The sequence below is a fragment of the Electrophorus electricus genome, chromosome 5 (assembly GCF_041902795.1).
Source record: "Electrophorus electricus isolate QZ-2024a chromosome 5, ASM4190279v1, whole genome shotgun sequence".
Lineage (NCBI taxonomy): Eukaryota > Metazoa > Chordata > Actinopteri > Gymnotiformes > Gymnotidae > Electrophorus > Electrophorus electricus.
Window position 1 is genome coordinate 7,424,779 of NC_137501.1, and position 14,592 is coordinate 7,439,370.

At 40.3% G+C, this 14,592-nt stretch overlaps 1 long non-coding RNA gene across 1 annotated transcript; it reads left to right on the forward strand.

The window, feature by feature from the left end:
• The first annotated feature begins 1,063 nt into the window (after positions 1-1,063).
• Positions 1,064-14,023, forward strand: LOC113572956 (uncharacterized). Its single transcript, XR_003410169.3, has 3 exons — positions 1,064-1,344; positions 6,796-6,912; positions 13,788-14,023. It is a non-coding gene; the product is annotated as an uncharacterized LOC113572956 (long non-coding RNA).
• Positions 14,024-14,592: the final 569 nt, after the last annotated feature.

The following is a 14,592-nucleotide window of genomic DNA, read 5'->3' on the forward strand; positions in this document are numbered from 1 at the left end:
TTTCCAGACAGGTTCATTGCAGCTCCATCTGTTTGAAACTCCTTGGGCTGGTTTCCTAGGCATGGATTAAGCCTGAAACTAAATTGTATTGCCAATGATAAATCATCATTGGATATTCTTTCTTTCTTTAGTTTTTTTAGGGTCAGGCTTAATCTGGGTATGGAAAACTAGCATGAAAATGATTTCCATAAGATTAGGAATGGGTATTTTCAGATGGGTACGTATTTTGTTATAGCCTTTGCATGATTTATGAAGGTCAAACACTTTTGTCCCATTTTATTTGTGGGATCTCTGACCTTGCCTATGTTGATGGATCATGTTTGGCTTGCCTGTCACCTCATATTTATACCACACTGAAGCAAGAAGTCATGGCTGACCACTTTAGAGTTCTCCAAGCAAGGACTATGAGATCTGGATAGATAAGGTTTGCTTAAAAAGATATATGAAGGGGAAGGAGCTTCAGGTGTGGTAATAATTGTGACATGTTTTTGACAAAAAAAAGTGTTTTCTCAGCTATTTTCAATACAACTTCAAGTTGGTAAACAACAAAGACAATCTTATAGCCTTTTTATAGCTTTGTCGGCTTTGCTTATCTTTACCAGGCATACTAATACTGGACACCATATCAACCAGTCTGGCTTTTACACAAACAACAACAAAAAAACTTGTTATTATGTAGGTAAAATGTTTTAGGAGACCAACGAATGACCAGTTTAGACCTGCTGAGTCCAAAGGCAGACTTCAAAGAGAATACCACAAGCTGAGTTTACAGTCAGAGCTGCTAACCAATAAGTAACAATGGAAATTGTGGAATCATTTTGACTAAGATGAGGGTGCATGGATCACAAATATGCTATTAATTATTACTAAAGGAAGGAAACATATAAATAACCAGAGATAAATGATTAACTCAAAGCCTCACCTTTTTACTGGAGATTCAAAAATATACTTAACTGCTTTAGTTCTTTTGGCAAGTATTTTATGTCTTGAGATGGTCTTTGGAAGAAAGAACATTACTTTGATGTTTATTAGGTATAGCAGTTACGATGTCATTTTCTGGGTAACAAGGTGTGACACAAGCCACAGTCTCACTCAAATCGCGACTCCTGGAATAAGGGCCAAAACTCTCAGGCTTATGGCAATTTGACACTCCTCTCATGCGGTGTAATAGGACTGCTTCTAAGGCTGGTCTCTTGTGCGTTTCCTGTGGAGTACAAGCACATAAAACCATGGATTTCACAGACGAGTGTCCAGCTAAATAAATGCAACTGAGGAGACATGCGGCAAAGTAAATGGATTTCAGCCCCGGGTCCTGGAGAGGCCAGAGATGTAGGAAGATTGGAGGTGAGTGGGGCAGACGGGAGGATCACTGGAATTATCTTATCGTTGTGTGTTTGCATGGGAATATTTTCACGTAGCGAATACAGCTGCGACTCTGACTTATTGTTCTCATCGTGCTCATTTGCATATGCGTGTGACCGCTGTGAGGGCTGGCCTAGTATCGATTCATTATTACTTTATGTAGTTTGTGAAACCTGGTTTCATGAATTGTTTACAGAAACAAGGAATGGCATGAAAGTTGCGAGTAACTTTATATATATATATATATATATATATATATATATATATATATATATATATATATATATATATATATATATATATAAATCAATTGGTTACATTGCCTGCTGTAACTGAGAGCGGTAAGGAGGCGGACGCATGTGCGGAGAAGAGCGAGATTTATTTAGGGCAAATCCAGAATCATAGTCGTTAGGGTAGCTCAGGTTCATATACGGAGAGTTCAACATACGGAGGTAAGGAAAAAACAAAACAGCTAGAATCAAGCATTCAATATATTCCATACAAACGTAGACAATGAACAGCCAGGACACAGGGCACGCAACAAGTTTTAGATACATGGACTTAACAAGACTAGAAACGAGAGACGTGTGGAAAATCAAAACGAGGGGCAGAGAAAACGAAACTACGGAATGGAGTTACACAAGACAGGAAAAACATGGAACACGAAAGCTGGGAGGGACTAATCGTGATACCTGCAACATTGCGTGATTGGAAATTCAGGGCACTACATATAGCAAAGTATTAAATGTACAGTATACAAAGTGATATTACATTTTATGGCATGCCAGAAGCTCCTTCACAAAATAGACAGGCTCAGTTCGTAAGTTATCCCACCTAGAGCCACCCATAGCCATCCCCTGCGCTCTGAATCAGGGCTATTTTAAACAAGCTTTTCAGAGATGAATTTGTATTTGTCCAGTTCGACCGGATACAGCTGACTGGAAGGCCGTATTGGGTCCCTGAGCCATATGTAGGGCACCCTCGTTCTAGCCATCCGGCCAGCAGGGTTTGTCAAACAAACATGAAAAATGAAAAAAAACAAAAACAAAACAAAAAAAAACCCCAATAAATAAAATAAATAAACAAAACAATGAAAAGGTAAATAATGGCACAGACAGATCTGACATCCCATCCACTGTGTTTGCCAAAAAATGAATCCATTATAACTGACCTTCTTCATCTTGATGTGATCTTGTCAGGTCTCATAACCATGAATGCAATCCAGGCAGAGTCTATTTTCTGCGCTTGAAAGCACCGAAACGGAGAACAGGGAATCAATAAGGAATTCATGGCCCTGATTCAACCCACCTTTCCTAGACATCTGAACTTGGTAGTAAACACTGACCTATGTTTGAGGCTGAACTTGGACCGAGTATTCTCTGAATGTTCTCAACTCCCCTGTATGTTCCTTAGTCAGTAGGCCTTTCCGCTTTCAGGTAAAATCACAGGGGATTTAGGAAGCAATCAGAAGGTTCCTAAATTTATTTATTCTATCTCTTTTTGACCTCATTACTTCATTCATTTATTGTATTTTCATGAATAAGAATGCCTTTTTCTTATTCTTTATCTTTATTAATGATCGTCTATTTACTGAATGTAAATTCAGTAAATAATGATCATAACAGGTATGACAGTTTATTCTTTGACAAGCAAAGTTTCTACAAGTATTGAAAAACATTGCATTTCTTTTTTGACTTCAAGTGACTTAAAATAAGAACTTTTCAAAAAGGTTAATTATAACAATTACAAAAAAAAATCATTTTACATGTATTTGATTATTAATTAATAATTAACTAATTAATTTAACATGTAACTAATTAATTTTAATTTATTTTGGAAGTTATGTTTTATTTCCACAACATACAGTTTTACCATCTTTAATTAATGTTATTAAAATATTTTATTTAACTTTTAGAAATGAACATTGGTGTTTTCTCATTGTTCATTTTCAGTTATTTGCTTAAAAGTCCATTACTGTCTGGCACACTTTTCACTAAAATGTAACGATCAGTAACTAAATGATTGGACAATCTAAGAAGAAACATGTGACATTTATTCAAACAAAACTTCAGTTTATTCAAACAAAACTAAGTATGTATTGTGTTTCAAGAACCCAACTCTTACTACACACTCACAACTCTGAGTGCACACCTGGTGCAGCAGGATACACTTGACCAATAACAGTGAAATAGTTTGATCTTCTACAGTGTGGGAGAATAGAGCACTAAAGTGCTATTAATCAGAAGCAAGCCAACAGATGAACACATAGACATGCACGTGCATTTATTTGTTAGTGTATTTGTAAATGTCTGTTTGTTGTGTGTGTGACATGTTGAGAAGCAGTTATTTTTGCCATTAAGACAGAGGTGCCTGCTACAGTATTTCACCCTCATGATACACTTGATTCATCTGATGATTCACTTCTTTCTGCTGCCATCACTTCAGGCCATCAGCCCCCTCAGCCTTGTGCACATTGATGAAAGGGGACCCACTGGTCCTTCATGGGGTTTTTCAGTGCATCTGGACTCCGCACTTTGTGATGGCCGATTGCTTCATGCAGGGCTCTTTTTACTGGCTCTGGAAGTCTGCCACACTTATTTTGAAGGCCGGCAGACTGAGGTGTAACTTTTATGTGTCCCTCAGATCTCTTTTAGTCTCTATGATACAGAAGCAGGTCCTTCCATGGGCCTAGCCTGTGCACCACTATATGATGGTACCACATTTTTGTGTTATTTTGGTAAGGCAAAGCACAATTAGTGAATCGAACATTCTATCTATCTATCTAGCTAGCTAGCTATCTACAGACAGAGCTCTAAAAGTTTCAGACATATTGTGTGTTGCTACATGATGGAAATGTGCAGTAGTCAGTAGATTGGTCACCAAATGTACTTCTATCATATTTGCACCAGCCCATCTATAAATTGCTTTCAGCCATTACAGGCCTAATAATGTGCAGTCCTATTATGGGGAAAAAAATGGCACACAGTTTTTCTCTATTTTGGCTATAAAACGAAGGTTCAGCGTGTTGTAAATACCTCTAATATAACTGCGCCCTCCTGACCAGCACTCACACATCCACTGAACTCGAGTGTTTCATCTGATATTGGTGAATACATTAAGTACAATAATTGCGGCCACTCTTTTTGAGAGAGGCCTCGTATTTATTCCACGCCATGTAATTGCCTCCAGTGGGATAATTTGTAATCATTAAGAAATAGTCGATTGGGCATTTATGCACAGTGTGGTAGGGCAGGGTCCACCATAATAAGCTGGTTATCATTAGCAGGGAGGTCAACAGACAGATCTATAACATCCCTGTAGCACAGAACCCTTTATAAAGAGATATACTGTATGCTTTACTATGTCCAGGGCAGGAAATTAGCCAAGAAGGCATCAGCTCTTATCTTATGCGTGTCCTTGAAAAGGTACTTAATATAATGCCCAGTATTTATACCAGCACCACGATGCACCACAATCTGGGGTTATTTGGCTCAGTATTAGCAATCAGACTGGCTGTAGGTGTCAGGGTAGGTGTCTTTGATCCGGAACGCCTTGCCTTCAAGCCTCGGCTGTGGGCCAGGTTGATACACGCCGCCTCCAACTGGCAGGCGCCGGCTCCTGCGTCCGTCATGCTCTCGCTGTCGAACACAGCCGAGCGGTGCTGGAGGTCAGCTAGCGAAGAAGACCTGTGGGAAAAGCTGCCCACAAGATGAGGCAGCAAAGAAAAGATTCTGAAAGTGAAGAAGAGGCATGCACACAGTGTTGAGCTGCAAGAAAGCATTTATTTAGAAGCGATACAGAAAAAAGGCCTGTAGGGAAACTACAAATGTCCTCTGGGAGGACAGCAAATATAATCAGCACCGATCTGCAACGACGTTTCAGCTATTATTTGTAAAGTATGATCTGGAGAGTGCAACTTTTTAAGAGACCAGTGGACCTGTCAGGCCTCTATAATGTGAATTGCAACTACTTTATTCCCTCATCCATTTCTCTGAAATAACAGTAAAATGACTGCAAAAGCAATTTTCACCAATGTCTCTGAAACCCCCCCACTATCGCTTCTTTTAACAGAGAATGCCAAAGTTTCTCCAGTCAGAAGATTACTTCTGTAAGCAGTTGGGAGCTTGGGACCTTCCGCTGCTGTGCATTTACATTTCAACAAAGCTGAATGTGAAGGGAAAAGTTTAGAGATATGCATTTGCATAACCATTGAAAGTGACAAATGTACTGTCTATAGGTGTGTGTAGTGTTAAGCTTCTGTCTCTTATCTTTCAAAGGCACGTTTCCAAACAGGACTGCAATCTGTTTACCTAATACGCAATGACATCTCATGTTTATCATAAAACATTTCATGCATTAGGTTTATCTTTACATGTTGCTATACATGTGCAGTGCTGTGTAAACATTTTTGTAGAGTGCATGCACCTCAGGAGTGCAGTTCATAGTTCATAAGCACTTGGACATGGACATCTGGGCTCTGTATACCAGCACACTGGGGCTTGAAATTAAAACACTGACTATGAGGTTAAAGTGCAGTATGTACTACTATGCCCATTTAATACAGAGTTTCCCTATTTCAGGAGACTATAAGGACTTGACTGAATAGATGCTCACTTGATACTTGCCAGCTGTGTGTTCCCGCTTCATTAATTCATGCACAAAAGTGCTAAGAGAAGGTTTAGAGTACATTCCACGTGATTCACTTGCATCTGTGTTCCCTTGCTGTTGTCACTCATCATAAGGACTAAGCAAGTGTCATTGCCAGTGAAGCAGATCACTGGGAAGCTCAAATCATATCATCTAAAGACATAGGAAAAGCAATTAATATGCATCAAAATCAACTTATTACTTGGTTAGGAAGTAAGCATGAACTAGCAAGCTTAGCAACAATAAAACATTTGGCAGACACCAGAAAACCACAGCAGTGCATGAATGAGGGAGAAACTTAGTGTGGAAAAATCAAGCACACTGTGTGTGTGCAGGAGTGAGGTACACATTGGTCTTAACAGGGATATTACACCTTAATAACCTCACAGGATTTGCTACAAGCTGGTTTCCCTCACAAATCTAATTGCCAAGTGACTTGTACAAACTGACATGAAAAGTCTGGGATTCTGCAACAAAGTCTCAATTTACCTCTGCTGGAGTGAAGGAATGAAGAAAGTGGGGAGAAAAAAGGAAATGCCACATTGTTCACAAAACAGCGATATTGGCATGTATGGATGCCAGCGGAACTGGCTCACTTGTTTTTACTGATGCTACTGCCAACGGCAACAGTAGGATGAATTCTGAAGTGTTCAAGATTTATTTTTACCACTCAGATCCGACCAAATGTTTTAAAACTCAGTGGCTGGTGTTTCCTCAGGCTTCAGGATAATCACCCTTCGCTGATCAAGTCCCTCACCCGATCTGAATTTGTTACACTTCCTGCAGGCAAAAAAGTCCCCAAGAAACTAGTATGAACTGAAAATGGAAGTGTTACAGGCTTGGAAGAGTGTCTCCGGAGGAAACAGCCAGCCTCTGGTGCTGCCCGTGAGTCATAAAATTCAGGTAATCTTCAATTGCCAGTGATTTGCAACCAGGTCTTAAAGATGAGACTTTTATTAAAGTTTATGTTAATTTGTTATTTGTTAATTAGTTCTTGTCATTTGAAATACAGGGTCCCTGTATAAAAAGGTATTTAATTCTTATATGGTTCAATATAGATGATTAACAATTCTGCACATTTCCAATCCAATGTACTGGACTATATAAAAAAAACAACAAAACAAAAACAACAAAAACAGTGTTGATTTTCAATTAATTTGGGACATCACTGAATTTGATCAAGGCACACACAGCCATGTCTGTGGCACCAGACCTCCTGAAACCTCCTGAGCTTTTCTGTTTTCAAATGATTGAAACATCACAGCAACTTACTTCACAGCAACCCACGAAGCGTCCAATACGCACTGACCAGAGCAGCAAACGGGCCTTACAGACCTGTTTTCCCCACTGTTTCGTTTGAGATGCATGAGCTCACAGAGGCTGTGCTGGCAGTTGCCTGTGTAACGATTATCAAAGCACTGCCCCGAGGCAACAGCGGCTGTGGTCTGCTCCAAGCTGTGAATGAAGCCAGTGGTATAAAGTAGAGGTGCGGGCTTCGCAGTGCCACTGACCATGCCCTCACAGTACCAAACCAGGGCTTGGGGAGCACCTGAAAAAAAGCCCTTTGCTTGGCACCTTACCTCCCCAACGCTGGTGGCCTCACCTTGAAACGACCCATGCTGGAGAGCAGGGAGATTTCTCATGCGCGCGAGAAACTGCCAGCAAAGCGAATGGGTAACTAAGTTGGGGCCTTGGGGCTTACCCTGCATTCATGTGAGGAATTCCAGCTCAGGAAAGAACGTAGACTGTGTCACTCAGGTGGGTCAGGCGCAAGCCACTGAGCAAAAAATCTGCCGTAACCTCTCCCCGTTGCCTAAAGTGGGCTGGGTGTGTGGTACGACCGCAAAGGTGAGCGCTCATCGTTATTTGAGGCTCTGACACACCTGAGACTGCTGTGGGATTCTGCATGCCTGAGCAGCATCACAACAGCGTGACATTTGCACACTCTTTAACCGCAGTGCAAAAGTCACATCTGAGTGCTCAACCAGGTGCAGGCACCGCAATTAACACTGAGCAAAATGACTGCACTGACAGTCTGTACAAAGAGTTAGTCACTGCACTGCAACGGAGAAGGTGTTGTAGAATTACTGTACTTCTAAAAGTGGGACAGATCACATTTCGCCTTTTGGAACACCCTGTAAGGATATGACCGTGCAATGTTTTGGCAAAGATTTCTGGCACACCTACAGGGAGCAAGCACCACCTCTAACTTGGAGGAAGTAACAGCTGGCTCAGCCTCACTCTCACTTAATTACAGTGAGCTAAGAGTGAGCAGTGGGGGATGGGGTAATAAAACACCACGAGACATAAAGAACAAGATGAATACTTTGGAAACCAAGATTCCTTGGTTTATTTTTGGGTGTAGTTTACCAATCCCCCAATCATATACTGTGGCTATTATGTCTCCACCAGGCTGTGAATTGTACTCTTCTTTTGAGAAAGGTCACATTTTATTTTTGAAGGTGGTGCACTATGGGATTCTTTTTTCACTCTTATTTCTAACATGACCCACTCAGGCTTAGCATCTTTGACTCACATTTGGTTTGTGGTCCAGTCTCACCACAGTGGACTTGTGCTTGTAAGCAAATGTGGAAACAGTGTTGCAACACCATGTCACAAAACTCTGATTTCAATTAAATTTTATATAGAGTGACTCAATTTACTCTGCTGAGAAAAAGGGTTTAATTTTCCCCAGTTTCCATTAATAGTTATTGTTCATTTTTGTGAAAAAAAAGCAACAATCCCCCCCCCCAAAAAAAAGCAGACAAGCAAAAAAAAAGAGCATGTTTCATTTCACTAGACCCTCTAGCCCCAGGACTGCAGTGGAGAAACTGCGCCTCTTAAATGTCCTTGAATCAGATGAAGCTGAGGTTTATGAGTTTGTCCTGGAAGAAATCGATTCTTCCCCACGCAGTGGTGGTCTGGAGCTGAGGGGAAGACACTGGCGGCCGCAGTGGCCTGGAGCGCAGGGGTGGAGGGGATGACAACGACACAGTAATAAACATTATGCTGTCACTTACAGCACATAGGGAGCCCAGTGAATAATAAATTCCCTTAGGTACTGACTAGACAAGCTACTAAGCAGACTTTGGAGCTGTACAGGTACCTTATGCATTTGGATACAGCACTGAGGGCAACAAAACTGTGCATTTTGTGTTCAGATAGAAAGGAGCAACCCTCAGTCAGAACAATAGTCTGAGCATCCATGAAATGCTATTGACCTCTAAAGTTAACAGTTAGCTGTTCCTAACCATGGAATACCATGGCTCATCAGATTGTAGACAATCCGGTGTACGTTGTTATGGGCTTCTGGTTCCCAAGACAGGTCCCTATTTAACCTGTGACCTCTTATTTCTGATTGCAAGGGGTGGACAGTGAGCCATGCACATGGTAAGTAGCAGTCCCTGCTCTCTGGGGATGACGCATTACTCCAGTTGGGGGATGTGTGTTGCTATCACATGACACCCAGCTTATTGGCAATCTGTTATCATGGCCTCTTGGGAAAAATGTGAATAAAGAAAAGCTGAGGACAGCAGAGCAATGGAGAGAGAGAGAGAGAGAGAGAGAGAGAGAGAGAGAGATAAGGGGAGACAGATAGACAGAATGAGACAAACTTGGGGAGGTGTGTGTGTGTGTGTGGGGGGGTGGGGGGGGGGTATGCATCCAGCCTGTCTTCCTGAAGCAGACAAGCCATTTTTTCCTCAGGCTAAGTAGGAGTGGGGACTGTCCTTACAACCATGGGAAACAGTGGCAGTGGCGAGTAATGCACAAAGTTAAGGCCTTCAGGGCTAAAGGCTGAGCTATATGAGAACTGCCCCCAGTTCCAATTTTGGATAAGAAAGCCACTCCTACACTTCCCCTCCCCACTTGGCCTTGGGGAAATCCCTGGTGTCATTTTGAAGGGCAATCCAATTCTCTGAAGGGGAGGGGCAAGTTGCTACTCTGCCCTTCAAACCCTCAGTTTCACAGGAGGGAAGACATTTACTGAGCAGTAGACCACGGACAGTATCATATCCTGAAATGCATTTTGAAGTTTCATCATAACCACACAAACTGAACACATGGAATTAAATAAAAACCCATTAAATTAAATACAGCCCATGGAATTGTTAATAAAAGTCAAAATATATACTTCCATTTAAATTTAAATAGCCGTGTCTGATCATATCATTGGATATGGATGTCATTTTTTAATGGTTGAATTTAACTGCAGTGATTTAAAACTAAAGGCTGACTAACAAAACTAATCTGCTGAAGGCTTCAGTTAATCACTTCTATAACTTAACCTCATTTTTACATTGTTTTTCCTTGCTGGTTATAGCTCGGTAGACAGCAGAACAGTATGCTAGTCAGCTAACATTCAGTATAGCTATGGCAACAAGCTGAACCACCTCCTTGTTTGCCAGTGGGATTCTGTGTTCCATTATTTTAAACAATCCCTGTTCTCACAATTCCTTTAGCAAGTAGCCACTCGTGTTACATATGCATAACATGCATTCAAAGTTCGGAAGGGTTAGGAGAAGTGAACGAGAAAAAAAGAATCAGAATTGAGGCCAAGACTTTGTCTGACCTACCAGAAGCAGAGCAGAGCAGAGTAAGAGATGAAAAGATGAAAACTGGGATGAAACCGGATTAATATGCACATCCTTTGTAAACCCAAGCACAAGCAGGAAAGCATTCACAACTGAATGCATAATTACACCAGCCACTCAAAGCCAGATTTGGAAAAGAACACCTGTGTTTTGTGAAATGTAACTGGCTTAATTAACTATGCAGGCTCCATTATTAAAAATGGCTACCAATGAGGGAAGCAAAGAAATTACATGCTACCTTCTATGAGGTGGAAAATGCATTTGCAGAAAGCTATAATTGTAACTGGTCAAGAGACAAATTACTATTTTTATCTCTAATGCAATAACTGTTGGATATGCTTTTTCACAATATAATATAAACCGCATAGCTTTTATTAAATCATGCTGGTGTTATGTCTCCTTGAGAAGAAATAAGCAGCAAATTAAAAGTCAGTTCAACATACAGCAATTCAGATGTCATAATCAAATTAAGTAATCACCGGCATTTGCAATGTTAACTAATACATTGTACAATCAGTATCTTGTTTGTGCACTCCACAGAGATACATATAAGAAAAAACTGTGAAGCAAACAAATGATAACTTGACAACATCAGTAGACAGCCCAACTAGGTTATGCACACACAAAACAACTCTACAAGAAATAAAATATTAACAAGAGTATGAAATCAATTCAAAACTCACAACCCTGACACAATAAGCATAACGTTTTAAAGGCACAGTAAGAGCCTTGATTGTGACAAATATTAAAAATAACATGTATGCCAGTTATGCTGGCAATAAACATTATCACAGGAAATTGTTTTTTTCCCCCTTATTATTATTATTATTATTATTATACAATGCACCAGATGCCATATGAGCCATATGAGGCCTTACGCACAGATCATCAGGTTTAAAGCTGACTTCTCTTGCATGATTTTCTGAAGGCTTTCCATAAGCAGTGAAAGCCATGTGCGTGATTTGGCCTGTGCGCTGGTTTTCCGATTCAGTCCACATTCATTTTTGACATTTCCTGATGGAAGGAAGCTGATTGGCTGTGACAGCTAGCATGCCACCTATCTTTTGATACAGATGGATTTAGAATGCAGCAGTCAATTACACTGTGTAGGCTGAATACTGAAATGTGTTTTGTTTGCCACTAAGCTGATTTATCTGACACATGCAAAACTCGCTCTGCACTTCTAAACCCCCATTCCTCCATTGAACAAATTCACAGAACAGCAGTTTTAGGGCTATAACTTCAATACGCTCCCTAATAGAATTCTGTTAGTATTAAACAACAAACTGCGTAATATCCCCAACATTTATACCAGAAGTGATTTCCTTTCCCTGTGGTTGGGACCCTTTGTACATGCCTTGTGAAGAAAAGGGTACGTGTGAACCTTAACAATTCATTACATAACCCATTTACCTTTTAATTCAAGTCACACATGGGAAAGGCAGAAGCTGCGTAGGAAGAAGACACAACTGACATTTTTCTTGTTGCATCTGAGGACAGAGCTTATTTCCAGGTCTAATGGGGATGGAGTTATTAGGTGGGCCGGTGGGTATTTTGTCACTGTCATATACACGAGGAGAATTAATGGTCTCCACACTTCCCTCTGTGCCACCCTGTGGGGTAGAGATGACATTTTGCTAACCTCGAGACCTTCGTCAAAAGCTTGGTATAGAGCACCAATCACATTGGTACTCTCCTCTCTTACTTTAGCTAGAAGAATTGTGGATTGTTCAGTGAAAATACAAAAGAAATCTAACCATTCATTAAGGTGTCATCATTCAAAAAAAAGTTGTTGTTTTTTTTCTCTCAAAACACATCACAGTTGTTGGCACACCTAGAATATCATTCTACCTTTTAATGGCCATGTGTAACTCTTAAGTGGACATCCATAGGTTGTTTCTATTTCAAAGGGGTGTAATAAATATGGTGACACACTGGTCAAACACATGCCATCCATCATCATTATAAAGATCAGAGAAAACACAAATTAAACGAGACAAAAGGGTGATGACCCTCATAAATTAGATGAAAAAAAAATTTTACTACCTAAAAATATGCATCTTTGCCATTAGGTCAATTAGCAAGACATTTAAAATGATTGGACTTGTAATAAAACTGCTTGGAAGAGAACATAAGAAAGTGGGAGTATAGTCTGTCTCCACACACACACACACACACACACACACACACACACACACACACACACACACACACACACACACACACACACACACACACACACACACACACACACACACAGCTTCCCTAATGACCAATCCCGTGGCAAGGAAAAACTCCCTTGATGGATTTAAGGAAGAAACCTTGGGAAAACCAAGACTCAAGCTGATCATCCTTGAGTGGCCCAGCTAATAAACAGTCCATGCATTATTACATTATGTTTAGTCCAAGCAGCCAGTTCAGCCAGTATAGGTGAGGAGTCTCAGCTACTCAGTGGGTCTAGGGTATGTGAGTTGTTTCTGCTTCCACTGGAGTAGATGGAGTGACTGGATGGATATGTCAGCATTAGTACATCTACTGGCGGCACCGGGACATTCTCTGGCATCATCTTGGATGCTTTGTCACTGATGCAGGCCTAGTCCAGTGTTGGCATCATCTCCTCAGTGACATGCAAATAAAACAGAGATGTAGATCTGTAAAGATGGAACACACACACACACACACACACACACACACACACAACTACACACAGACACAACTACACACATAGCATGGAGGATGATTAAAGAGACAGTGCCTTCTCCAAGAATCCTTCCCTGTTGTGCAATTGCAGAATTGCTGAAGCTGACTTTGCTAAACATGCATGGAACTTTTATTTAAATTGGGTCCTGTGGTTAGATGAGCCAAAATAGAGTTTTCTGTCAACAAATATCATCTGAGTTTGAAAACTTGAAGGTCATGGCAGAGAAGAACAGAATCCCTACTCAACTATGGCAATGGATCTGTAAGGTTGTGAGCTGTTTTTCCTCAAAGGCCATGGGAATCTTGGGATACATGACATCACAGACTTAATCAAATACCTGATGAATTAAGATAAAAATCTGGCTGCCTCTGCCAAGAAGCTTAGTCTGGACTGTGTTAGATTTCATTTCTAGCAGGACAATGACCAAGTCTACACAGTGGTCCTCAGATCACAGTTTCTATCTCACAGGTTCTTTGCCATTCCAGACATTGAAAACCTCAGGGTGAGCTGTAGGACTCCGGTGGACCTGGCAAGATTATATATGGAGTTCTACCATGTTTCTTTAAACAGATATCTCCTCCAGCATTAAGAAAAGCCTGTTATCTTTGCAAAAAGAGTGTATAAACAGTACTACATGTATGAGTGCCAAATCATTGTTTATATTAATTACTAATTTTATCTCACTAAAATGTTGTTTGTCTGTTATTTTAGCTAATAAACAGCAAAGACATTTTTCATAGCCTCTTTTTCTCATCTTTTCCAATTCTCTTGTGAGCTTCTGTTGTGAGAATTGAAATGTACTTTCAACATGTATAATTAACATAGGCCTTCACACTGCTCTATCTTATTTAAAAACATCACCGCCCACTCCTAATTCTCTGTAATGTACTGCAAGTATCTAAAGTTTGTATCAAATTATACTGTATGCAGTTAAGAGTGTCTATTTCATAAGGTTAAATATATGAAACATCTAGAAATCCTCTGAAGAGGACAATATGTGGGTGGAAATTTTATTCTTTTCTTTTTTTCCTGTTTGCTTCTTATGGTATGTTTTTATCTAATTCCCTTCTGGGGCACTGAAAAACATGTTAGCATTTGTTACCCAGGAACATAATTTCCAATTATGGTACTGTAATGTTTTCTCTATGTGCTGCGTCCTTTTGACATTATGGCATCAAGTTAAATTTAAGGCTGTATCCAAATTCATCTTTCTTGACTAAATATATGTCCCCCCACTCTCTTTACTCTATATAGCCTTGTCTAATTGGCTATATAATAGATGCTCCTCAG